Genomic DNA, 26,039 nt, shown 5'->3' with positions numbered 1-26,039 from the left:
AGATGGCTGGACAGTGTCACTGAAGCGACCATGAATTTGACCCAACTCCGGGAGGCAGTGGAAAACAGGAGGGCCTGGCATGCTCTGGTCCATGGGGTCACAAAGAGTCAGACACAACTTAATGACTATGCGGACCTTTGTCAGCAAGGTGAGGTCTCTGCTTTTTAAGATGTCTAGGTTTTTCATTGCTTTCCTCCCAAGAAGCAGGCGTCTTTTCATTTTGTAGCTGCTGTCCCCATCTGCAGTGATCATGGAAGGTAAAATCTGTCACTGCCTCCATATGTTCCCCTTCTATTTGCCAGGAGGTATATGGTACCCAGTACCCAATGTAATGCAGACTAGGACTCCAGAGTCCTGTGTTCAAATCTGTGCTCACCTACAGAAACTCACTGAGGGAGTGAAACTGGCATAACCACTCTTTAAATATCTCACTTACCTTGAAAGCCTTATGAATGTGGCTCTAAAAATCAGTTGCAATTTGTTTGCACCTAAGTAATTGTATGGCATACACACACATACACAGAGAAAGAGAGAGAGAGAGAGCATCAGCTACCCCTGCTGGTTAAGGACTTTGTTTCTCTCCTGAGAGGTCTCCTACTTACAGAATAAGATGGGCAGACACACTGAGAGGGCTCCGCTCTCACTGCAGGCTGTTAAGACAGCCCTATAGTTCTGCACATCAGAAGCCCAAGAGGAAGCTGACTTTTACCTCTGCCAAGCTGTTACTTCATTGGAGAGATTGAAGCTCAGAGGAAACATAACCTTCCTGTAACCTGTGAGTAGATTTCCCAGGGTGCTTTTAAGGATCATATAGGTGTAAACAAATACAGAAAAGTTCCGGGGTATGAGTTGTACTTTCCTCCAGGGAAATCAGCCACAAATGAGATTGTGCTTGCCCGTAACTTCCACAACCATCTTATTCTGCTCCTCTCTGTTCAAGCAGTTACAGCAGATCTCCTGTAGGCTGCCTTATCATTTATATCAAGAAACACACACACACACACACACACACACACAGTTACAGCAGATCTCCTGTAGGCTGCCTTATCATTTATATCAAGAAACACACACACACACACACACACACACACACACACACACACACACACACACACACACACACACACACACACACACACACACACACACACACACACACACACACACACACACACACACACACACACACACACACACACACACACACCCAACAGATAGGTACGTGGGGGAAGTGGCTAACCTTTCTGCCAGGACACCCAACAGTCTGAAAAGGGGAATCTCCAAGGTCTTTAAATTGAGTATCTAGTTTGCTGGGGGTGGGGAGTAATGTGTAGCCTACATAATTAAATTGTAAAACTACCCAGAGGCAACTTTAGGCACAATGTGGTAATATATAAGCAGCCCACTTTGCTTTAAAAAAAAAGGAGTCTTAAGAGAACTGAGAAGTTACCGCCTTCTGCACTAGCATCAAAGGAGGAAAGCACGGTGCCACTTTGAAGACCAAAACATTTATTTCAGAGTGAACTTTTGTGGATTACAATCCACTTCTTCAGACTTGTGGACTGCAATATCTGGACCATAGGGTACATAGTACACCATATGCTTGCTGATAGCCTATTAGTTTATTACGCTCTGGAAGGCAAAAGGCATAACCAATCATTTCTAGCCAGCAATTAATGAGTCCCTGCTGTGATTCTTGAGTGCACACAAAACCAGGGGGCATGCACAATTATGATAATCACAGCGGCGACTTGTTAATTGCAGGCCAGAAATGAATGAATGTTACACATTTTGGCTTCCACGTGTGTAAGCAAGCAACAGGATTTTGACCACTACATATGAATTTGTGGCCCAGATATTCTGCTCTATATTGTCTGAAAAAGTGGATTACAACCCATGAAAGCTCAGAATAGAATAAAGGTGTCATAATACTTATGGTTGTGTTTGTGTTCGTACTGAAAGAGACTAACATAGGGACTTCCCAGAAAACCATTTGCAATCGATGTCTGTACGACCACTGGGATTTGCTGAATTGCCAACCATAAAAATGTCCACTAAATTACCTACAGTAGAAATATCCAAGGTGAACGATATTGCAGGTAGATCTGTAGGTGTGCAAACACTTTAAATTCTCCATGCCGTTTGTCGTGAGAAAACTTGCAAAAGGGGACATATCACCGAACTCTACAGGAAAATAAGAAATCTGCACTTCCACACTAGTTCTCAGGGCAGGAGTTTTCCATTCACAGTCGAACACCTTATTCTGTGGAGTTAATTTGGTGATGCACAGCTTACATTTATAACCCATCATACCTTTAGGTAGTTCAGTGCACATGGCTCTCCTCCTTGCCACCACCTCTGCAGAGCAATCCCGTGAGACAGGTCAAAGGTTAGGCTTAAGTCTAACTCAAGAGTCTGATGACTCAGTGGAGACTGGAACCTTAAATCTCCCAAATCTCTGGCTCACACTCTAACCACTAGGCAACACTGCCTCACCCCAAGTTCTGTTTTTGTTTTTATTGCTTGAGGCTACAGAGAGTATTACTTGGATTCCGGCTAGAGTAAAATATCCTAGGCTAGACAACCCAAAGGTTTGGCTAAGTGTAATAGAAAACAATTTTTCAAAAAACAGAAAACAAAGACAGAAGTAGAACATGGAGAAGTTGCCTTTTTGAGGGGATTACAACTCCCAACTGTCATGGCCAGTGGCCACGCTAGATACTTCATCAACCTTTGGAGCTACCCTTCAGGATTTTCTTAACTCACAGAAACACTGGAAGTACTGAGTACTTTCTGCTGAAGCGGCTGTTAATTCCTGAAAAGAACAGATGCCTCTCTGCTCTTGGAGATCTCAGATGAGGCCTGGGCTATTTTACATGGTGAGACTCCCTCACTGTTGAAGAAGAGGAGGAAACAAAGATTAAAAAATAGTTTTAAAACCACAGCTAAAGTGTTAATAAGGGACACTGGTGGGGCTTCAGGTTAAACCGCAGACGCCTCAGTGCTGCAAGGTCAGAAGACCAGCCGTCGTAAGATTGAATCCACATGATGGAGTGAGCTCCTGTCGCTTGTCCCAGCTCCTGCCAACCTAGCCATTAGAAAGCATGTAGAAATACGGGTTGATAAATAGGTACCACCACGGTGGAAAGGTCTAGTTGTGCTGGCCACATAACCATGGAAATGCTGGCTCTATGGCTTGGAGACAGGGATGAGCACCGCACCCCTGAGTCGGACATGACTGGACTAAAGGCCAAGCGGAACCTTTACGTTTAATTTTTTTCATGTCAGCCTTCTTTACTGTTCAGCTTTCACACCTGTACATGATTATTGGGAATACAAGAGTGTGGGTGGTCTTGGTCTCCTTACACTTGATTATCTTTTCTAGTTCCTTCATTGCTGCCCTTTTGAGTCTCAGTCTTCTGATTTCTTGGCTGTCGTCTCCATTTTGACTAATGATCGAACCAAGGTAAACAAAATCTCTATATTCCAAGAGAGGACAGTGAGATTCTTATTTGTTTAGTCATGCTGTGGTAATCTGAACAACTCCTTTAGCAAAGGGAGAGAAAGAAAATATCTTAAATTAAGCAAAAAAATAAATTTGATTGTTTAGAAATTGAAAAACTCAACATTTTCTGTCTTTGGTCTCCTGAAACCAGATGCCATTCCTTTGCAGTTACAAATGGCTGATTTTACATGCAGTACCTTACTTTTATTTCATAATTGAATTAGCATAATTACAAATATCTTGCACCACCTCCCACGCTTGTTTTCTTCCTATTTTCATTTGTATTTTTTTAATTAAAGGTATCTTTCCTATCACTGTATGGAAAAGTGCTGAGGCATCAAGCATCCGCAACAGATTGTTAAATTGCCACTAATTAATTATATGCTAATTGTCTTGCTGCTTTCTTTATGAGAATTTCTTTTTTAATGCTTGACATTTCTTTTTTTTAAATGCTTGACATTTGCAGGTGGAGTGGGGAATTACTCTCATCTGCCACTCCTCGCCACCCTGAAGGGCTCTTCTGTGTTCAACATCTTATCCAGTTCTCTCGTCCTTTCCCTTGTTTTCAGTGCCCACCACCACCCTCCCAGACCATAACGAAACTTTGCCATTTGAGTCATGGCTTCTGAAAGGAACGTTCTCCCAATACAAACTCTTTTCACAGGGTGTTTAGAGACACCCTTTTTTCGTACTGGATGAGAACAGTGTTCATTAAATCCTTAGACCTGGTGGTGGTAATGGCAAACTGGAGGGAATTTGGAACAGATTAGGAGTCCTTCAGTCTCAAAAGACTATGGTAACGTGCTCTGTATGGAGGTCTTGGAACAGCGTCTAGTGTGGCTGAGAAGGCCAATTCGAGAGTGACAATCCCTTCCACACTGAGGACAAACACAATCTGTCCCCTGTCCAGCTCCCTGATTTTGCTGGTTTCAGGACTGCCTCTTTGCCTCGGCCTGCTGGACAAGGGTCTCTTCAAATTGGGATAAGGAAAAACTTGGAACAGAACCACTGCACATTCAAGATTTTATTGTAGGTCATACTCATAAACACCGTATTTATTTGTTTATTTAATGAATTAATTTATACCCCGCCTATCTGGTCATCGCGACCGCTCTAGGCACTTGATTAAATAAACAAATAAATAAGAACATGGGAGAAAAAATGCTTGAACATGGGAAAATCTGAAATGGAGAGACCTGTCCATCTAGACCAGTAATTCCCAGCCTTGGGTCATCCAGATATTCTTGGACTCCAACTCTCAGAAATCCTGGCCAGTAAAGCTAATGGGGAAGGCTTCTGGGAGTTTTCGTCCAAGAACATTTGGGGACCTGAGGTTAGGAACCACTGTTCTGAGCTGAATTCTAAGATTTCTCTTTGAAAGAGATTTCCAAGGAGGTTTACAACTTCCTTCCTGACCGCTAATACGATGTCCGCGGCTTTGCGGCTGTGTGACCATGGGTTCCTTCCACCATTTTATATCTGTGTGGTCACACATCTGTCCAGTTTCCCTCACTCAGTGCCTGCAGACTTGAGCTTTCTTCTCAGAGCTAGGCTCCAGCAGAATTTATGCCTGTATTGATCTTGGCAAGATCAACGGCCCAGAGAGGATTCCGCATGAGAGCGAATGTTGTGCTGTATAACCCTTTTCCAAGAGAAATGATTCACTTGAGATGAAATGGCTTCCCTTTACCCTTTACCTCGAAACCACTGTATGCTGAAAGCGTGAGAACTTTCCTCTTCCCAGGAGAAGAACTAAAGACACTGCTAGAACAGCTACCATACTGCATCTTTTCCTAGCATTATTTTAATGGGAGAAGCATCCGGTATCAATAGTGAATGTCCATAACATGTCAACGTTGTGTGATGGGAAAGGGCCATATGTAAGAGGGATGTGGCTAGGATAAGTGGGTAGCATTTATTCTTTGAAAACAGAGTTGCAACATTTTTTCACCAGCTCAGATCCCCAACATTCAGCAGCTAATGACATTTTCTTTGGTAAAGTTGCCAAAACCTTGACAAATGCAAAACCATTCACATGTGTTGTTGTTGTTGTTTTAAAAGGTTTTTAAACTTTTGAATTGCAATTTTTAAAAAATCTGCGAGGTAAAAAAAAGTTGTTAAGGTCTCAGCTGGAAGGCTGTGAGGTTAAACTAGGCCTAGCTCTGCTCAAGCTTCCTGTTCCTGTCACGAGGCTAGTCTGAAGCTTGCTTTCTGAACAGGATGTTAAGTGGAGCTCAGCCTCAAAGACTTTCAGTTGAGACCTTTCCACCCAGAAAAGCCACATTTACGTGTCTTCAAGCTATCTATCCATCAAGTAGAACTCCAAGAATGGGGAATGATGGATTTTGATGATCAAAAAAAATATTTTAAAACTTCCCATCCCGACACAATAAAAATGTGCAGTGTCAAAATTCAACACCCAAATTCAGAATAGCTAGGATGGTGTCCAATCTATGACAGCAGAGGAATAAGAAGAAATATGGGCTTTAGATTCTGGAAACATTTATGCCTTTGTTGAGCTGCCCACACAGTGGTGCAAGATAGTTTATAGAATGTCCTGGCATTATTAGGCTGTAGCTTAAGGAGGATGATCCTCTTTCTCAGTGAGTAGAGCCAGATCCTTAACAGTCAGCTGGTCCGGTTTCCAACATATCAGTTAACACTGTCAGGCATATCACTTAACATAGAGATGTTTAGATGAGCCAGGCGCCTTCCTAAACTTTTGAGTAATGGCTCATGGCAAATGTTGATCCCATCTGCACAATAAAAATGTGGAAAATTCCAATGGCAGTGAGATTGCAAATTGTTTTGTCCTCTCTACATATTTTCAACCCCTGGGAACATGTTAGAGCCGTCCTAGAAAGTAAAACCATGTTTGGAAGATATGACCCAATACCATGCAAGTGATCAGCTTCAGAAGGCACATATCTCTGTGTCACCACAGTGTATCATAATTCCAACACAGATAGTTAACATACCATCCAACATCCTATGGTTTCCCCATAGTGGGCATGGAGTCTTTTCCATACAAACCATGTACTGTATCACAGATCAAGTGCACATGAAGCATTAATTCTGTCACTGAACCATGAAACCGTTGTTTAAGAAGAAATGGGCATGTTCCGGTCATCCAGATGTTTTGACCTACAATTTCAGCTTCTTGTTGTTTAGTCATTAAGTCATGTCCAACTCTTTGTGACCCCATGGACCAGAGCATGCCAGGCCCGCCTGTCTTCCACTGCCTCCCAGAGTTGGGTCAAAATCATGTTGGTCGCTTCGGTGACACTGTCCAGCCATCTCCTCCTCTGTCGTCCCCTTCTCCTCTTGCCTTCATGCTTTCCCAACATCAGGGTCTTTTTCAGGGAGTCTTCTCTTCTCATGAGATGGACAAAGTATTGAAGCCTCAGCTTCAGGATCTCTCCATCCAGTGAGCACTCAGGGTTGAATGAACATTCAGGGTTGATCCTCTGCCTCTTCGGAATCCAGCTTGTTCTTCTGGGAGTTCTCGGTCCACGTACTGCTGAAGCCTACCTTGGAGGATTTTGAGCATAACCTTGCTAGCGTGTGAAATGAGTGCAATTGTAAGGTAGTTGGAGCATTCTTTGGCACTGCCCTTCTTTGGGATTGGGATGTAGACCGATCTTTTCCAGTCCTCTGGCCACTGTTGAGTTTTCCGAACTTGCTGGCAACTTCAACTTAATCCACCTTAATGTGGCCAAAGGACAGTAGCTATTTTACTCAGAAACATTAGCACCTTATTCTAAAGAAGCAGTGTGTGATTCAGACAGCTCACTTTATCTTTCTCTACTGAAGTCTGTTGAACATCTTTTCTTCATCATCACAGTGTCCGCTTTGCCTTCTTGCAATTTGCTTCTGAACTCACCAGCTCTCTCCCGCTTGCCACGGCTTTCTTTGGAACTAGAAATGTAAATGCAAATGCAAAAGGGGGTATTTGATTGCAAGAGCACCACATCCACCACAGCCCTGATTGGTCACACATCCATTGCTTCCTTGATTACATTTCAACATGGGTGTCCCAAGACATTTTCAAAGGCTTGGGGGGTGGGGAAAACATCTTCTATTCCAGGTAAAGCTCTCCCAGGTTTTTGTACTATGGAAATCCACCAGTTCATCACAGAATTGTGTAGATGTTATGCCAGGATAAGGTCTGTGTCGTTGACACAATGAAACACAAAGCTGTATGGCCCATCTCTATAAACCTGCTAGGAGCAATGCAAGACCCTAATTTGGTTTCCCCCAACTATCAGAGAGGATGTCAGGATTTGACCTGAGAGACAAGAGTTCAGTCTGTGTTGTCCCTGCTCAGTTCTGATCAAACTCCAGGGAGATCAATGGCACTGTCCAAAGAAACCTTTTTTTTTCCACTAATGCACTAAAAGGGGTCAGAAAATAAACTGGTGGCCCCCATAAAATCTGATTCCAGATCAGGCTTGATGGGTTGCAGACTTGCAACAATGAACAGGTTTGACCCTCAACAGAGAGAGTCTCAGAGTGGTTTTTACTGGGTGTGCTTCTCCCAGAAACCTTTATGAAACCAAAATCTAATACAGAGCACACGATAGATGTTTGCTCTTAAAAGTGGGAAAGGTATTAAAACCAATATTTCATATTTGAAGAAGGATTGATAAAAAAAGAAAAATCTCTATTAAAAGGTTCGTTGAAAATAGAGGTCCAATGAATCAAGGGTTTAATCTTATCTGCTATTATGGCAGGGACCTGTGTCTGCATTGCCAGGTAGAATAAGTCAACAGCGTTATTCTTAACTTGGACATAAATCTCTATAACGGGAGCTGATGGAAGGAGGAAAATGAGACATTCTATAAAATGTAAATTATCAGAGGCAAAGTATATAAATATAACAAAGCGAGGATGACAAGAGAACCAAGCTACGCATGTAGCAGGCTCGATAGATGCGGCCTTTTCATTAGAAAGGAACTGAAAACAAAATATATTTTGGTATATGTGTACCATAGTCCTTTATGCAAATTTGTGATAATCACACATGGACTACATTCCATAGGCAGGGTCACTGTCTCCATTCATTGTTCTAGTGTTCAGAAAGTTATCAGACGGAGATAAATCAAGGGGAAGGGGTGTATATGGAAACTGTTTTAAAAAGGCCATATTGTCCCCCCCCAAAAAAATACTTGGATTCCCAGAGCCTGTTGCTGCTTCTGCAGATGTGCCCACTGCCCAGCTGATAGGTGGGCATATGAGCAAAAGCAGCAAGCCCATCTGCCCTGGCAAGAGCCTGCCACTGCCTCTGAAGATGGCACCAGCCACCCATGGCAGCAGCAAAGAAGGTGGAGAAGGCAGAACCAGGTAACCCCTTCAAATATGAACCCCCAAAAATGAACCCCGAACCAGTTTGGTTTTTGGTGGGTTCTTGAACCCCCACGAACCATCACGAACCACCACTTTTCCAGTTGGTGCCTACTTCTACTCCAGAGTTATGCTGCGCCATGGGTATTTGTTCTGGGGAACTGGGATGGCCACAAAATGGTGGCCAGTGCAGTTGTCTTTGCAGCAGCCACTCTTCTGAAATTTGGAGACATCGGGGTGGTAGAACGCTTCCATGATGCCGTTACATTGCCTTTATGAACATCCAAGGTGTGACCTGGAACATTGTGTATGGGTCTGGCCAATGCACCTCAAAAACGGCATTACAGAAAGGAAAAAGGTTCAGCAAATGGACACCAAAAGGACGGAGGAGCTCGACCAATTCCCCTGCAAAGAATGGTTAAAACGGGGGGGCTGGTTATCTTAGAAACAAGGAGAGTAAGAGGAGACTGAATAGAAGCAGAGTTTTGAAAAGTTAGGTTGCTGGTCTACACTTCCCAGAAACTCCAGTAGCCATGTCTACTCCTTTCCGTGATCACATTTTAGGGGGGAAATGCCAGCTGTGGATTCTGGGACTTGGAGATTCCAACAGGTAACATTTTCACTTTTTGGATTCAAACACAGAAAAAAGGAAAGGGGACAAGGCTTTATCCCCATTTCATAGTGCTAGAATTTGCTGCCAGCCCCCAAAGCCTGATCGGTAGACAGAAAAAAGGTGGTATATCATCACACAACATATTGTTAATCTATCAAGATATAGCAATGGTTAAGTATCGGCTCTTCAGATTTATTTATTTTTTACTAAAAATCCCATAATATTCTATTCTGGAAGTTCTACCTGCTGGACAGATACTTTCCAGGCATCTAAATGTGGCTTACCTGGGAGAATGGCCTCATCTGCAAAGCTCTGAGGCTGAACTAGGCCTAGCTCTGCTCAGCCTTCCTGTTCAGAAAGGAAACTCCCAGCTAGCACTGGGGCAGGAACAGGAAGCTTGGACGGAGCTAGGCCAAGTTAATCCTTGGAACTTGCCAGCTGAACCCTCTTTCCCAAGTGAGCCCCTGTCTGTCTGGCAGGTAGAACTCCCAGAATGGAAAATTACGGGATTATTAGTCCACAAATACAAATCCAAAAATTTCATACCTTGCAACGTTGGCTAATTTGGGTGACTCTAAATGCAAGCCAGGCAAATTCATGGGGAGTGGAATACTCGTCTGTTCTTCCTTTCTTATTTTTTAGAGAATTATAAGCCTCTTTTCAGGATGGGACTGGAAGTATGTGAATACTTCTTTGGTAATTTAAAAAAAACAGCACATGTAAGGCTATGCAGGGGAAATTTATGATTCCCCTTTGGCTCTATATACTGTAAGTTTATGGATCTTTTTGAAAGGACGAACAGTGCTCATAAACTACACTGGTAATGTGAATGGCATCCAGGAGTCAGTTTGATAACTCTGCTTCTGCTAGCCCAAAGCCACATGTGTGGGCTCCATCAACAAGGAATGCCTTCTAATTTACCATAAAGAAGAATGCAAGCTGGATGGTGAAAGAGAAAGCTGTATTTATTCAGAGCCCGATAGGCCTTAAAGCAACATGTCAAGATGTGCCACGATAAAGTATACCTGCATGAAGTGTCATAGTATCACAGAGTTGAGGTTATACCACTGAGGCCATCCAGTTTAACCCCCCGCCATGCGGGAACATCCATCAAAGCACTCCCAACTCATGGCCATCCAGCCTCTGCTGAAAAACCTTCAAAGAAGGAGACTCCACCACACTCTGAGGCAGCCTCTTCCACTGCCAGACAGCTCTGACCATCAGGAAGTCCTTCCTAATGTTCAGATGGAATCTCTTTTCCTGTCGTTTCAAACCGCTGCTCCGTGTCCTAGTGTCTGGAGCCTCTCCAAAATGACATCCTTTCAGATCTTTAAACACGGCTCTCATGTCCCCTCTCAACCTTTTTGTAAGGCTAAACATTCCCAACTCCTTAATCCGCTCCTCCTAGGACATGGCTTTCAAATGTTCAGCCATTTTGGTCTCCCTCCTCTGGACACATTCCAAGTTGTCAACATCCTTCTTGAATTGAGGTGCCCAGGATTGTACACAATACTCCAGGTGAGGTCTGACCAAAGCAGAATAGAGTGGAACTATCACTTCCCTTGATCTGGACACTATACTCCTATTGATCCAACCAAGAATCACATTGGCTTTCTTGGCAGCCACATCGCACTGCTGACTCATGTTCAGCTTGTGGTCTACCAAGACTCCTAGGTCCCTTTCACAGGTACTGTTGTCTAGCCAGGTGTCTTCGATCCTATATCTGTGCAGTTCATTTTTTCTGCCTAGCTGCAGGACCTTACATTTCTCCCTCTTGAAATTCATTTTGTTAGTTTTGGCCCAGGACTCTAATCTGCCAAGGTTATTTTGAATTCTAATCCTGTCCTCTGGGGAATTAGCAACCCTTGCCAATTTGGTATCATCTGCAAATTTAATCAACATACTCTCTATTCCTTCATCCAAGTCATTGATAAAGATGTTGAACAACACAGGACCCAGAACAGAACCCTGGGGCACCCCACTAGTCACCTCTTTCCAGGACAGAGGAGACCCATTTGTGATCACCCTTTGGGTTCAGTCAGTCAACCAATTACAAATCGACCTAACAGTAGCACTATCTATCCCACATTCTACTAGATTATTTGCAGGAATATTGTGACGAAACTTGTCCAAGGCCTTACTGAAATCAAGATAAGCTACATCTCTAGTGTTCCCTTCATCCACCAGACCTGTAACTCTATCAAAAGAGAGAGAGAGAGAGAGAGAGAGAGAGAGAGAGCAAATTAGCCTGGCATGACTTGTTTTTAAAAACCCATGTTGACTTCTACTAATGACAGCATTGCTTTCTAAGTAATTACAAACTGTCTGCTTAATGAGCTTCTCTAGAATCTTTCCAGGAATTGATGTCAAACTGACAGGGTGATAATTATTTGGGTCTTCTTTTTTTTTCCCCTTTTTGAAGATAGGGACAACATTTGCCGTCCTCCAATCTGTGGGCACTTCCCCTCTTCTCAAAGATTATTGCCAAGTGTAGTCATGGCCAAATGGCACACACTGCTTGAAAATAACAGACTATAGAACTGTCAGGCTGGAAGAGGCCTCAAAAGTCACCGAGTCTAATTCCTTGCTAAAGCAGAAAATCCACAGTTAGCTTTATTCATTCATTCATTCATTCATTCATTCATTCATTCATTCATTCATTCATTCATTCATTCATTCATCCATCCATCCATCCATTCATTCATTCATTCATTATTTTTACACCACCTTTCTCCTTAAAAGGACCCAAGGTGGCTAAAAGGACCCATGACAGGTGGCTCTCTTCCATGAAAGAAGTCCACCAGCTTCTGAGATAGTCCCTTCCACTGTCAAAACCTAAGAAGAAGAAGAAGCCATGAGACTCATTTTTCAGTGGATCAACCCTTTCCCATTACAATGATTTCCTAATAAAAACTACACACAAATATACAAAATACATTTTTCTAGTTAGAGAAACACCGTAGGGGCAACTGAAATTGAGATGCACACGTTCAGCCCAAATTTGGTTTATTTATTTATTTCGCTAATTTCTGCTCTGCCTATCCATTGAAAAGCCACTAACCTGGGCAGTTTACACCAACGTTAAAACACAGCCAAGCCCCTAATCATAAACTATGAATTTAAATTTAAACAAAAAAAAATGAAGACAACGACCGTAAGGCCACGTGACCACCGATGATGCAACTGAGGGTCAACAAAAAAAAAAACCCGAACTGCATGGATGGACACCACTGAAAGCTTCTTTTAAAAAACTCTGTATTGACTAACTTTTGAAAGGCCTGGTTGGAAGGTGCCTGGTGGACCTCAGGTGGAAATGAGCTCCAAAAACATGGGTCCGCTCCCGACTGCCAGTAGTCACACTGGTGACTCGAGTTGGACTTGACTTGAGGGAAGGGGTTCAATGACTCAGACGTGACTCGCGACTCAAAACCCACCCACCCCTTTTCTTCTGGGGAAAAAATAGCTTATTTTTAATTGGGACTTGGGGCTTGGTGCCAAGGACTCTAACTCAGATTTAGGACCTGGGGACCCAAAGACCTGCCAACATGCCTGATCATTTCTCTCCAGCTTCACAAACAAATCCCTTGATATCCAATGTGCTGTGTACCTTATTGTGAAGGCAAGAGGAGAAGGGGACAGCAGAGGACGAGATGGTTGGACAGTGTCATTGAAGCTAAAAATGTGCATTTGGCCCAACTCCGGGAGGCCGTGGAAGACAGGAGGACCTGGCGTGCTCTGGGCCATGGGGTCACGAAGAGTCGGACACGACTTAATGACTAAACAACAACAATCTTATAAGAGTGCATCCCATGCACTGTGTTCCGTCCCGCCTTCCTAGCTGAAATATCTCCCTCCACCATTACCAGTAAGGTCTGGGCTCTACATCAGTCAAGCTACTGGAGTATTTTGATTTCCATACCTCTTACGATCTTTTTCTAAAAAGTGCAGATTGTTGAATGAGCACTAAAACAATCATTGTTCTATTCAGGAAATGTCAGAAAACAAAGTGCTTGTTTTGGATCAGAAACACAAACTAGCAGTGTTTAATTAGATGTGGGTTTTTTTTCCTTCCTAGTTCCCCTGAAAAGACAAGTCACCAGGAATGTGGCATTTGTGAGGGTGCATGTTTGTGTTTTGAATCAGTTATTTAGCTACTGTTCAGTGCTCTTTTATTCCAGTAATGTTGTACAAGTATTTTAATGGAAGAGGAAGAGACGCACAGAGAGAAAGAAGCAAAACATGTTGGCTTTCATAGCCAGAACAGAATTTCTGGACAAATTAAAGACCAATAAGAATAAGATGGATGATAAAATGGCATTCTGCTGAAAGGTTATAGCGTAGGTGTTATCCGCTAGCTAATAAAGAACAAAATAAGATAATACAGCACCAAACCCACCCACTCCATGGATACCGACCATCTAGACAATGTCTAAAATAGTGGAAAATATTCCTGCACGCACCTCAAAATCTAAACATTAAACTAAAAGAGGCTAGACTAAATCCACGGAGAGCAAAAGCTACACACTTTGCCGAAGGGGTGAATGCTGAAGAGCATCTCCCACTAGGACAAGTTGGACCCTCTGGAAGTCACTGAATAGACCTCAAAGCAAAGGAGGAAGATCAAAGAATAATCAAGTAAAAAGGAGTCACTGGGATGCGGGACAAATTTTCTCTGACTGTGGAGAAATTCAATTAATGCAGCACTTTTACGTGTGCAAAGGAAGATCTAGACAATGGCCAAGATAACCCTATTGAAGTAGCCCACTTCTGGTTTTTTAAAAAAAGGCTAAATGTCCTAACATTTTAATTCATTTTAAACTGTATCTCTATTATATATGTGTCCATAATTTTAAATTGTGCCATGTGCTCTGATACGAAGAAAGAAAGAGTAATAAGTTAAAATACTTGACAGATAAGTCACTATGTATGATAAAGCTATGCATTTTGGAAAGCCAGAAGAATAGCACTAAGAATGATGCATTGGAGCCCAGGTTCTAGTTTTGTCTTCTTCCCTCCCTTAGGGCTAGATTTTCCACTTGCTAGAGACAAAGAAAAGAGGGCAGAAGGAGAATATCAACTTGATGAAGTGATCGCTCATGACCTGGGCAGGGGTTTTTGTTGTTTAGTCATTTAGTTGTGTCCGACTCTTCATGACCCCATGGAGCAGAGCACGCCAGGCCCTCCCGTCTTCCACTCTCTCCCGGAGTTGGGTCAAATTCAAGTTGGTCGCTTCGATGACCCTGTCCAACCATCTCGTCCTCTGTCGTCCCCTTCTCCTCTTGCCTTCACCCTTTCCCAACATCAGGGTCTTTTCCAGGGAGTCTTCTCTTCTCATGAGATGGCCAAAGTATTAGAGCCTCAGCTTCAGGATCTGTCATTCCAGTGAGCACTCAGCGCAGATTTCCTTCAAAATGGATAGGTTTGTTAAAATTTGAGAGTGACATGCCCTCCCATCTCAGTCTATAAGCTGCCCATTACAGGTGCCATGTAGCAAATGGGATGCATAAAATATGGTGATTCTGTGGTAAATGCCTGATGTGGAAGAAACCAGGATGACACAGAATTGTTTGACAAGGAAATAGCAGACCATTTATTAAAGGAGTTTAGCACATAATATGTTTCTTAAGCACTAGTTTTTTAAATAGTGTAATATTTATTTGTTTATTTATTGATGGATGGATGGATGGATGGATGGATGGATGGATGGATGGATGGATGGATGGATGGATGGATGGATGGATGGATGGATGGATGGATGGATGGATGGATGGATGGATGGATGGATGGATTTCCACTATTGGAGAAAAGGCATTTTAAAAGGGGGGAAAGGAATACAGAAATGTCTTCTCCACAGCTGCCATACCGTGTGATTGTGAGGTAATCTAATCCAAGGGCATTTTTTCTACAACCCGGTGACTACAATGAGTACCAAAGACGCAAATCAGAATTCTTTGGGAGGAAAAAAAATGCATGCACAAAGGTGGTTGCACAAGGTATGTCCACCATTTCCTGGGATTCCTGGCCTTGTCCCCAGCCACACAACTGATCACAAGACCAGTTTTATAGCCATTGTGAGACCAGTTGCACAGCAGACACCCTCCCAAAGGGTGAAAACAACTTGAGCAATGACTATTGCATGCACATTCCCCCCCCCCAAAAAAAAGAGTCCTGACTGTAGAATGTTTAAAAATTCAACCCCAGAAACTTGTTTTGAATATAAGAAGTAGAGATGGTCGCTTATCTTGGTTTGGTGGTTCAGTGCTGTTCAGCAGATCGGGCTCAAAGCTGTTGAGTGGGTCCCCTAGGTTCTGTGTCCCCACCTTGTCCCGTGGGCACCCTATCAGAAGCAGCACTGCAGGCTTTCCTGCCCCATCTCCCCCTCTGAGCGGGTGCCCACAGGAGGAGGGGTGCAGAATCCAGATGCACTGCACAAAACCCCTGGGCCTGATCTGCTGAACTTGTGAACCACAGTAACTGCCTATCTCTAATCAGAACCAAACAGAGCTCAAAAATCTTCCCACGTTACCCCCATATTTCTTTATTTCAGTAGCTTCTTTTAGCAGAGACAGAATGACCTTGTGCCACAGTGAATAAACAATTGGAAACACGCAATATTTGGTAACTGATTGCCTATCCCACGGGGAGTGACCAGTAGAGCTGTATCTATCTTCTGCCCACCGCTGAGTGAGTTGAGTGCTGAATCGTTGTCATCATTTAGCCGTTAAGTTGTTTCTCACTCTTCATGACCCCATGGACAACAGCACGCCAGGCCCTCCCATCTTCCACTGCCTCCTGGAGTTGGATTAAATTCATGTTGGTCGCTTCGATGACACTGTCCAACCATCTCGTCCTCTGTCGTCCCCTTCTCCTCTTGCTTTCACATTTTGCCAACATCAGGGTCTTTTCCAGGGAGTCTTCTCTGAATTATATTACTGTACATCATTTAACCCAAGACCAAGATTAAGTGTTGAGATTCTTCAGGTACTCACCCAATACTCCAGATGCTTACCTCAGTAAGATTATTGTGTTCTGTACCATACTGCAATCCATTCAGGTGGTCCTAGGTGGGATCACCGCATTTTGTTCCTTTTTCTTGGTCTCACCCTTCCAAGAGAGAAGACCTTGCCTTAATTTCAAAAATAACTTCCTATTCTATTACTGAATGAGCTTGAATATCCTCTTCCTTCCACGTAGTCAAATTTTGGGAACAGGGGCTGTAGCCCAGGGTGATAAATAAAGTGAAACAAGATTATCCATGAACTTCACATTGAATGTGACAAATTTTGGGATTGAAGAACCATCCAGATAAACAAGATATAGAGCCAGGAGGATATCTTGTTTGGTAGACAAAGAGATTTGCAAAATACCTCTGTCTGATGGAAAGTCACAAGAATAGTTAAATACAACTGCTGTAATTCAAATGAGCACCTAATTGCAAACCCAACGCAGATTCTTCCTTCGTGGACTCAAATGTCAGATCTGTGCCTCCAAGGAGATTATTTGTTTTGTTTTCTTGCTCTTTATTGGATATTTATAGCTTGCGGTGGGAGGATTTGTCAGTTTCAGATATTAAAATTTTCTGGTCATGATGAGTTCCAAGACACCCATGCTATTGTTCGTACTAGTTAAAGATGAGGTGAAAATTTATGGATCTGCTCCGTTCTGCATGAAATATTATTTGAAGCTGGAAAGGGGCATGGAAACAAGTGTAACTGTGACACCAAATTCGTTCCATTCACTCTATGGAAGGCCTTTGATTTCCACTAGAACATATTTTCACCGAAGTGCAGTAACTGAGATGAAGTCAAGTTTCAGACATGAGTTGGGTGTCTTCCAAATCAGAACCCAACTCTTTGTTCCTGGAACTGCAGTAGGAACTTCAACTCAGCCTTGGGAGACAGCAAGCTGAGAACAGCACCTTTTAATGCTAAAACATGGCAACCTGGAAGTAGGTGCTTTGTTTTGAGGCTGTGGTTGTGAACTTTGGGTCCCCAGATGTTGTCGGACTACAATTCCCAGAAATCCTGGCCAGCACAACTAGCGGTGAAGGCTTCTGGGAGTTCTAGTCTAAGAACATCTGGGGACCCCAGGTTGAGAACCACTGTTTCAGTGCATCTGAACATCAGGGCCACCACATATTTGGGATTTCACCTCCCAGAAATCCTAATCCTTACTCATGCTGAATGGCCTTCTGGGAATGATATTCCAACTCAGCAAGAAGACTGAATGTTCAGAATCATGGCTCTAAAACAAGCTATCTCGAGGACCACATCTTCCTTTACCAGCTTGTTCATGTGGAACCTGACATTGATGAGGACAATGAAGATGCAAACATTCTGTGTTGAAAAATACCTTTAAAAGCCCTTCCTTGCTGGCCGGTAGCCAAAGACCTATTGAATGAAAAAGTATTTGCCTCATTGTGACCAACGAAAGGGAAGGGTTCACCACAGCCTCCTCAGACAGGAACGTTCCCCTTCCTGTGAGCACCTACCAAGAAGACCCTGCCTTTCCTCTCTTTATCAAACATGCCAGTAAGAGGAATGGGAGAGAGGGAAAGGAGTCTAGTGAAGATCTTAAGAGTAGGGCAGGCTCGTGAAAGCAGGCCTAGTCCTTGAGGCACTGATTGATCAATTTGCTTCTTTCATGCCTCACCTTTCCTGGCTATGTAAACAGCTTTTCTTTCCTCCTATGAAATAAGTGGGGCTGAGATAGTGTGACTGGCTCAAAGTCACACATGGGGAATCATGGCTTAGCTGGGCTACAACTGTGATTCCCTCAAGCCCACACCCAGCGTTCCTAACCACTAGACCACTTTGGCTCTTATTCCGTTTTTAATAATGGATAGACTAATCCAATCATATCAAATGTGGTGATGACAGGGTCTACTGTCAACTCCCTCAAAAGCCTGTCTTCGCTTCTTTCTTCTCGTAGCACAGGCCGGCTTGTAGCCCAGCTTCATGACAGAGAAGAAATAAATATCTTAAAAACATAGCTTGTGTGAACTCCGAAGACTCCAAAAATTGAGATCATCCCATAATGGGTCAGGGATCTGTCATGATTTCTGATTGTCTAGGGATTTGCAGCGCCAAAGGTCTATGCAGCTAGCCTGCCTCTGCCTGTAATTGCACGAAGATGATTAATACCATCTGAGTCACCCTGCTAGACTCTGAAGTCAGTAAGTTGCCATCATGGTTGTGAGATAGACAGACGGCCGGTCAGTCAGTGGGACAGACAGACAACATTCCCCCACCATGAAATAAACAACATAAATGGTGAACAGAATAAACGTAAGATTTAAAAACAACCCAGACATACAATATGTGACTCAAAGTGCATAAATCCTTTTTCCCCCCTTCACTCCCACACTTCAGAGAAGTTAAGTGAGACTTTGTGGTAAAGAGATGTTGTTTCTCTTATTCTGGCAGAAAAAGTCAAGCTGAGGTTTGGGAGTGCGGCATCGATTTCTATTTTCAAAAATCTTGAATTGCCACGTGGCTACAAAATATTGGCACTTGGGAATAATTGGACCATTTGATAGGCAATTCCATACGTCCAGGTAGGGAGAGAGTGTTGCCAGTAGAGAGTTTTATTTGACATAAACGTTCTTAAGCTGTACTCTACTTCTTCTGGTACATTGTGCATCTGACAATGTGGGCTGTGGTTGTTTGTTTAGTCGTGTCCGACTCTTCATGACCCCATGGACCAGAGCACGCCAGGCCCTCCTGTCTTCCACTGCCTGCCAGAGTCGGGTGAAATTCATGTCGGTCGCTTTGATGACACTGTCTGTCCATCGCATCCTCTGTTGTCCCCTTCTCCTCTTGCCTTCTGTAACATTCAGCTCTGCCCTCACCTGTCCGTCACAGCTGGGCAGTAGAACGTCAGCCAATGAAGGGACGGAGGGTGGTGCAGAAGGGGGAGGAGCTGGAATATATATAGGGGTGTATGATGTGTGAGAGATGGGGAGATTGATAGATTGAGAGACTGAGAGTTAGTGATTAACATGTTAGTAGGCCTGTGAGCCAAATAGTCAGTGAGGGAAAAGTCTGTGTGTGCTATAGTGAATGAGAAACCATGATTTACAACTTGATTATTTACCTTTGATGTACTCCTTTAATTTTGTTAAATCAATAAACAAGTTTGTTTGGAAGAAACACTTGTCCTTTTTAAATATTGATTATAATTGGTGACAGCAGTTGAAGAGGAAGAGTAGTGAGCACTCCTGGAGGCCTGAGTGGATAGAGGCTTCAGAGTGGCCCGCTAGACCTTTGCACTTTCCCAACATCAGGGTCTTTTCCATGGAGTCTTCTCTTCTCATCAAATGGCCAAAGTAGTGGAGCCTCGGCTTCGGGATCTGTCCTTCCAGTGATGTGGGCTACAGTTCAGGACATGTTGTTCCAAATAAAGCCTGCTAGTCTTTAAGGTGTCACAAGACTCTCTGGTTTTCTAATGAGGAGTGCTTTTTACCAGGGGTGGGGACCCATAGCCATGGGACTCACTGTCGAGTCAGGTCTGTTACACTGGTGACTCTAGTCAGACCCAGCTCATATTTGGTTTTGGTTTTTTCAATGACTCAGACTCAAGTCATGAATCAGAACCCACCCAACCTTCCCTTTTTTTCTGGGGGGGGGGAGCTTATTTTTAACAGGGACTCTGAATTGGGACTCGGGACTTGGTATCAAAGACTTGCCCTGGGCCTTGGGACTCAGATCTAAAGACTTGCCAACATCCCTGGCTTTTACATTGGACTCCAGAAGATAGAAAACCATTCCCTTTACCAGGACGTACCATTCAGTTCCTGGATATTTATTCTAGTAGACTGAGAGAAGCTGGCCTTTCCAAATGGGATGAGTGAGACTGAACTCACTCACTGGAATAACCTGAATTAAAACCTTTTGCATACAAAGCACACACCTTAGTATGGAGGGTCAGAGCAGATGACAAAGACAACACATCCTCAGAAGCTAACAACAATTTGGTTTTGCTTTGCATTTAGAGCTATCAGACTTGGAAACAAAGATTGTGTTTATCTCCTGATGACCAATCACAACGCTCAAGATATTGACAAGATAGGGAAATGGACCAACTTGTGCTAGGGCCATCTGATGTATTTTATGACTTAAGATAGTCCCGTTTCTAAAATGATGCTTATTGTATTGCATGGCTTGACTGTGAGATGCAGCCCTTTTCAACTGGTTCTTGCTTAAACTTACAACTGCAGGATTTTTGTTTGTTTGTTTTGTTTCAAGCAAGAAAGACAGTTGAGATTTCTAGGCCACTGGATCCTAAAATGTGATGTGCTTGTGAGGAATTATAGCAACTGGACAATGGATTATCTTGGATCCCCGTTAGTCCATGTTTGTTCTGACTGCATCTTTCTGAAGTCAAGGTGTGATCAGAAAGGGAAATAGCTCACATTTTTAACTGCTTTGTGGCACAGTTTGGTGTGAGATCCAAATCCTGTAAGGTGCTTGTTCCCCTCTATTTGGCACTGGTTGGGTCTCATCTTGAATATTGTGTCCAGTTCTGGACGCTGCAATTTAAGAAGGATGGCAACAAACTGGAGCAAATTCAGAGACGGGCAAAAAAGATTTAAAATATTTTTACCTCACGTTTCTCCTTAGAAAAAGATCCAAGCTGGCTTACATCATTAAAAGATAATATTTAAGAAGAAAACAATGAGTATACAAAGGTGGCGTGCATCATTAAAAGACAATATTTAAAGCTAAAACCACTAAATATAGAAATATTAAAAAGGAACAAACAAATACCACTCTGAGAAACGGAAAACATAAGCAATATGCTTATTAAAACAATCCATCTAAAAAGATCATGCTCAAGGAGCCAGTCATTGAGGGGAAGCTTGCCTGAATAATTATTATTATTGCCTGAAGAGAAAGGTCTTAGCCTTGAGAAAAAAAAGACTGAGGGGAGATGGGGTAGCACTTTTCAAATACAGAGGAGGTAGCAGGATCTGATCTTGGTCATTCCAGAGTGCAGGACACATCATAATGGGTTAAAGTTACAGGAAGCCAGATCTAGGCTGAGTAGCAGAAAAAGAAATTTTTATCTGTTAGAGCAGTGCGACAATAGAACCAATGACCTCAGGAGATGGAGGTATTCAAGAGAAAATTGGACAACCATCTCTTAGATCTGCTTTAATTAAAATTCCTGCCTTGAGCAGGGGGTTGGACTCAATGGCCTTATAGGCCCCTTCCAACTTTAAGATTCTATGGTTCTATGAGACATTTCTCGGTAATCATATGATGCACAAACCAGCCTGATTCTCATCCAAGCTGGACCGGTGGCAAGGCTATTTTCTTTTGAGATCAGGGACCGAAGGGAAGTTTCTCCCAGCAAAAGGACCCTTTCCAGCACACAAAGCTAAAAGAATAATAATAATAATAATAATGTGGGAGTGTTTTGTTTTGATGTGTGAATAAATCACTCTCATGTCTTCCTCTGATGCATTATCCAGTTGCCTTTTCCACAAAAAAATTGGTTATATCTCTGGCCTTGCCTCATCTCCTGATTCAATTGTCTATCAGAAGGCTGTGATGAATGGATTTATTTTTGTCCCTGGGCTAGTGGGAGGGATGTTTTGTATTATTCTACCCTATTTTTATTGAGGAAAGGTTACTGTTCGTTTCCTTTTCCCAAATCTGTTCATTCAACAGCCTCTTTGTCATTCTAAGACATCTGAGGTTGGTAGAGAGCTTCTGCGAGGCTGGAATTTCTCGGTCCATAATGCCTTCTCGAAATGCTCAGTCATGGTGATGGTCTTCAAAACACCCCTCACAGACCGCTCTTATGGGTGGAATCGCTAATACCCTGGATGACAGAAACAAAACTCAAAAAGATCTCAATAGGCTGAGGCACTGAATGGGAAACAACACAAATGAAATGTAACAGGGGGCAAGTTCTACACCGGCAGGATGGGACCCAAAAGCACAGTTACAAGATGGGGGATACTTGGCTCATTAATCCTACATGAGAGAAGGGTCATGGAATTGTTGTAAATCACAAGATGAATATGAGCTGATAATTAAGTACTAGGTCCCCAAGGGCATAGCCATTTATATTTTTGCTATTGAATGGTGTGTTTTTTTTCCAGAGAGATCCAGAAGCCCACAAATACCATGATGAACGTGGTCAAGGACTGATTGTATTCCTATGGTGTGTGTGTCGGTGTGTCAGGCATCTCTCCATCAGCTCTTATTCAGACATGCACTGTGTTGCGTCCGGCTGTTGCACATTCTTAACACACGCTCAGTACAATCTTCATTTCTTTTTCTTTCCTTTCCTTTTGCTTTTTTTTTTTTCATCTTGCCCCCTTGCCACTTGGAGAGCTTGTTAAACAATTCCATGGACTTTAGGGGGGAACAACAACACAGAATTCTCAGAAATGAAGTGGAATTAATTATGCAAAAAAAAAAGGGAATGCATTTTTTTATTTTTAAAAAGTGGCAGATAGGGGAGGGAGAACACGCCTGTTCCGAGCCAATTTAAAGACTGAATTATCGTGGCTTTGTTATTTCCCTCCTGATCCAGCATGCCAGACCTCCACAGAACATCTGCCAACATCTCTTTCTAGCTTGTTAAATTACTAAGTGTTATTATGGATAATGTTCCCTGTTCGAGGTGAAGATGGGAGAAAAGACTGGGGAGAGAATTCTTCCTGCTTAGCAAGGATTATGGGTCTTATTTCTTTTTAAAATGGATTCTGTTCAATGCTCCAGCATCTGCTCCTTAAAGTGAATTCATGGGGGCCCACATTGTGCTACAAATAGAGATGGGCAGGTGTTCGGTGCTTCCAGTCATCATCATTTTAGAACTGCAGAGCTGGAAGGGGCCCTATAGATCATCAAGTGCAAGCTTTGTTGGGGAGGACCGGCGAGGACTCAAACTCCCATCCTGCGGTTCTGCAGCCAGAGACCTTAAGCCAGCGAGCTATCCAGCTGTTCCTGCCTCTTCTGGCAGGTCCCCACTCAGAGGCAGCACCAGTAGGAGGTGGAAGCCAGGGCTCTGACTCTCAAGGGGTGGCTGCTAGAGGAGGCAGGACTCTGAAGCATTAAATGCCTGTTAGGCCGATAAATAAATTAGCATGACCACCAAACCAGCAATTAAGAACGGGAATTAGCATGGCAGCTTTCTTCTCATCTACTGTGTAAATAAATACTTCTCGGGATTTCTTTACAAAGTACTGTATAATGTTTGAAGTCCATTATCCTCTTAAGATGCTTTTAGCATCCATTTAGGATGAGATCAAAACAATAAAGAACCATGAGCTCTTAAAGACAACCTTTTAAGATCTGTTTGGCATAAGGCTTTCTGAATAGCCTGCTACTTCTTCAGAAGCAAGAGGGCTGCCAGCTACTATGAAAGCTAATGCCAAGGGGAACTTATTTGTTTTTAGAGTGCCATATAATATGCTTTGTTCCTTTTGAGATAACTCCCTCCAGCAGTTAAACTGAGATAGTATTTTAAAACCTTATTTAATGCAGATGTGGTGGTAGGTTGTGAGAGACTGAGAGAGTACCTACGTGGTCTAATACCACAGGATATTCTCCACCTATGAAATGTTGTTGTTTAGTAGTTTAGTCGTGTCCAACTCTTTGTGACCCCATGGACCAGAGCATGCCAGACCCTCCTGTCTTCCACTGCCTCCTGGAGTTTGGTCAAATTCAAGTTGGTCGCTTTGATGACACTGTCCAGCCATCTTGACCTCTGCTGTCCCCTTCTCCTCTTGCCTTCACTCTTTCCCAACATCAGGGTCTTTTCCAGGGAGTCGAGTCTTCTCATGAGGTGGCCAAAGTATTGGAGCCTCAGCTTCCGGATCTGTCCTTCCAATGGGCACTCAGGCTTGATTTTCTTCAGAACGGATAGGTTTGTTCTCCTTGCAGTCCAGGGGACTCTCAAGAGCCTCCTCCAGCACCACAATTCAAAAGCATCAATTCTTTGGTGGTCAGCCTTCTTTATGATCCACACATCACAACAGGAAAAACCATAGCTTTGACTATGGGGACCTTTGTCAGCAAGGTGATGTCTCTGCTTTTTAAGATGCTGTTGAGGTTTGTCATTGCTTTCCTCCCAAACCTATGAACCTATGAAATGGATGAATACAAAATACATATTTTTACTGACCTCAGGACTAGAGATGGGCATAAATCGGAAAAACTATGAATCAGGATTGGTTCATGGCTACCCACAAACTATGAACCACCCCAGAACCATGGAAAACATGAACCATTCCAGGGTTCATTTTTTGCAGTTCATGCCTGGGAAAAGGAGAACCTAATCTTCATTTCATTTTGGGGAATTAGTTTGAACAAACCACTTCAGAGTTTGTTTTGTGCCCATCTCTAATCAACACGAAGGCTAAATTGAATTAGTCCAGCCTTTTTTGCTCCCAATATGATCTTTTTTTCTCTCTGCAACTGAGGTGATTATATGTTTTGCCAAACTGGAAAGATTTGAATGGCCTACTTCCCATGCTATTAGTTGTGATACATTCTTGTAAAGACATCGGGCATGTCTGTAGCTAATATTTTGGTGATGTAGGTAATTGGAGGGTGATGTTCAGGCCCAGAAGTGTGGGGGATTTCAACCACAGTTTCAGGTTGTGTAGGAAGGCCCTTTTGTAGTGAAGCAAAAGCTTAGCGCTGTTAATTAGTTAACTGACAGGTCTGAAAGTGGTCCTGCTTCTGCTGACTCTTTAATGATTCCCTGTGAAGCCCCTTTCTCATTTAAAGCTTCAGACTACAACATTTCTCAAAAACCTTTCTATAGAAAACTAACATGGAAAGGTACTTCACAGTACGAGAGCACAGAACATCGACTGTTTGAACAGTAATACCTCAATGTCTCAATATTTGCATGCATAGCGGTGCCAATAGCAAATGACCAGGTGCATGACTGTCACCTGGTCAAATTGACACCGCAGCTTCCTAGAAATCCACGTGCTTACTAAATCTTAAACAGGACTCTGGCCTTAGTGATTATGCAGTGGTAGAGCTCCAGAAACCCCTATTATGTTTGGTTTTAACACACCTGTGGATCTACCTCTTCGCAGTTTAGAGTGGCCATCTCTCCTTCTTTATAGAGGACAATCCTCCATCTGTGGGTCGGTTATATTTGAAGGACTGCCCAGTTTAAAATCTAGTTTAAAGATAAAGCCTTAAGAAGGGAGATTAGGTTTCCAGGTGAAAAGACCAACCTTAGGGTAACCAACGCTAAAGGAGAAGAAGGCTTTATCTGCATATGGGAGATGCTTTTAAAACTTGGACCCCAGTCTCTGCCCATTCCCATCTCATATCAACTTGCATCAGTCAGATGCGCCATGTAGAAATTGAATGAATGAATGAATGAATGAATGAATGAATGAATGAATGAATGAATGAATGAATTTTCCCAGCTGATGGCCATCAAAAAACTGGTTTTCTCCCCTTTCTGGGGGCTATCATGTTAGCTAGTTCCACCCATATTGTGAGCCCCTTCCTCTTGTGCTTATTGGCATAATCAGCTGGCTGAACAACCATTCTGGATTCCTCCCCAACCCCTGCCTTCCCCCTTTCTGTGATG

At 43.0% G+C, this 26,039-nt stretch overlaps 1 long non-coding RNA gene across 1 annotated transcript in view; it reads left to right on the top strand.

Moving 5' to 3' along the window:
• Window positions 1-590: 590 nt before the first annotated feature.
• Window positions 591-26,039, top strand: part of LOC144589570 (uncharacterized) — a 107,632-nt gene continuing 82,183 nt past the window's right edge. Inside the window, exon 1 of the long non-coding RNA XR_013545748.1 lies at window positions 591-775. This is a non-coding gene — a long non-coding RNA (uncharacterized LOC144589570). The remainder of the gene's footprint in view (window positions 776-26,039) is intronic.

Source organism: Pogona vitticeps, chromosome 5 (genome assembly GCF_051106095.1).
Source record: "Pogona vitticeps strain Pit_001003342236 chromosome 5, PviZW2.1, whole genome shotgun sequence".
Classification (NCBI taxonomy): Eukaryota; Metazoa; Chordata; class Lepidosauria; order Squamata; family Agamidae; genus Pogona; species Pogona vitticeps.
This window is presented reverse-complemented; position numbering and strand designations above follow the sequence as displayed.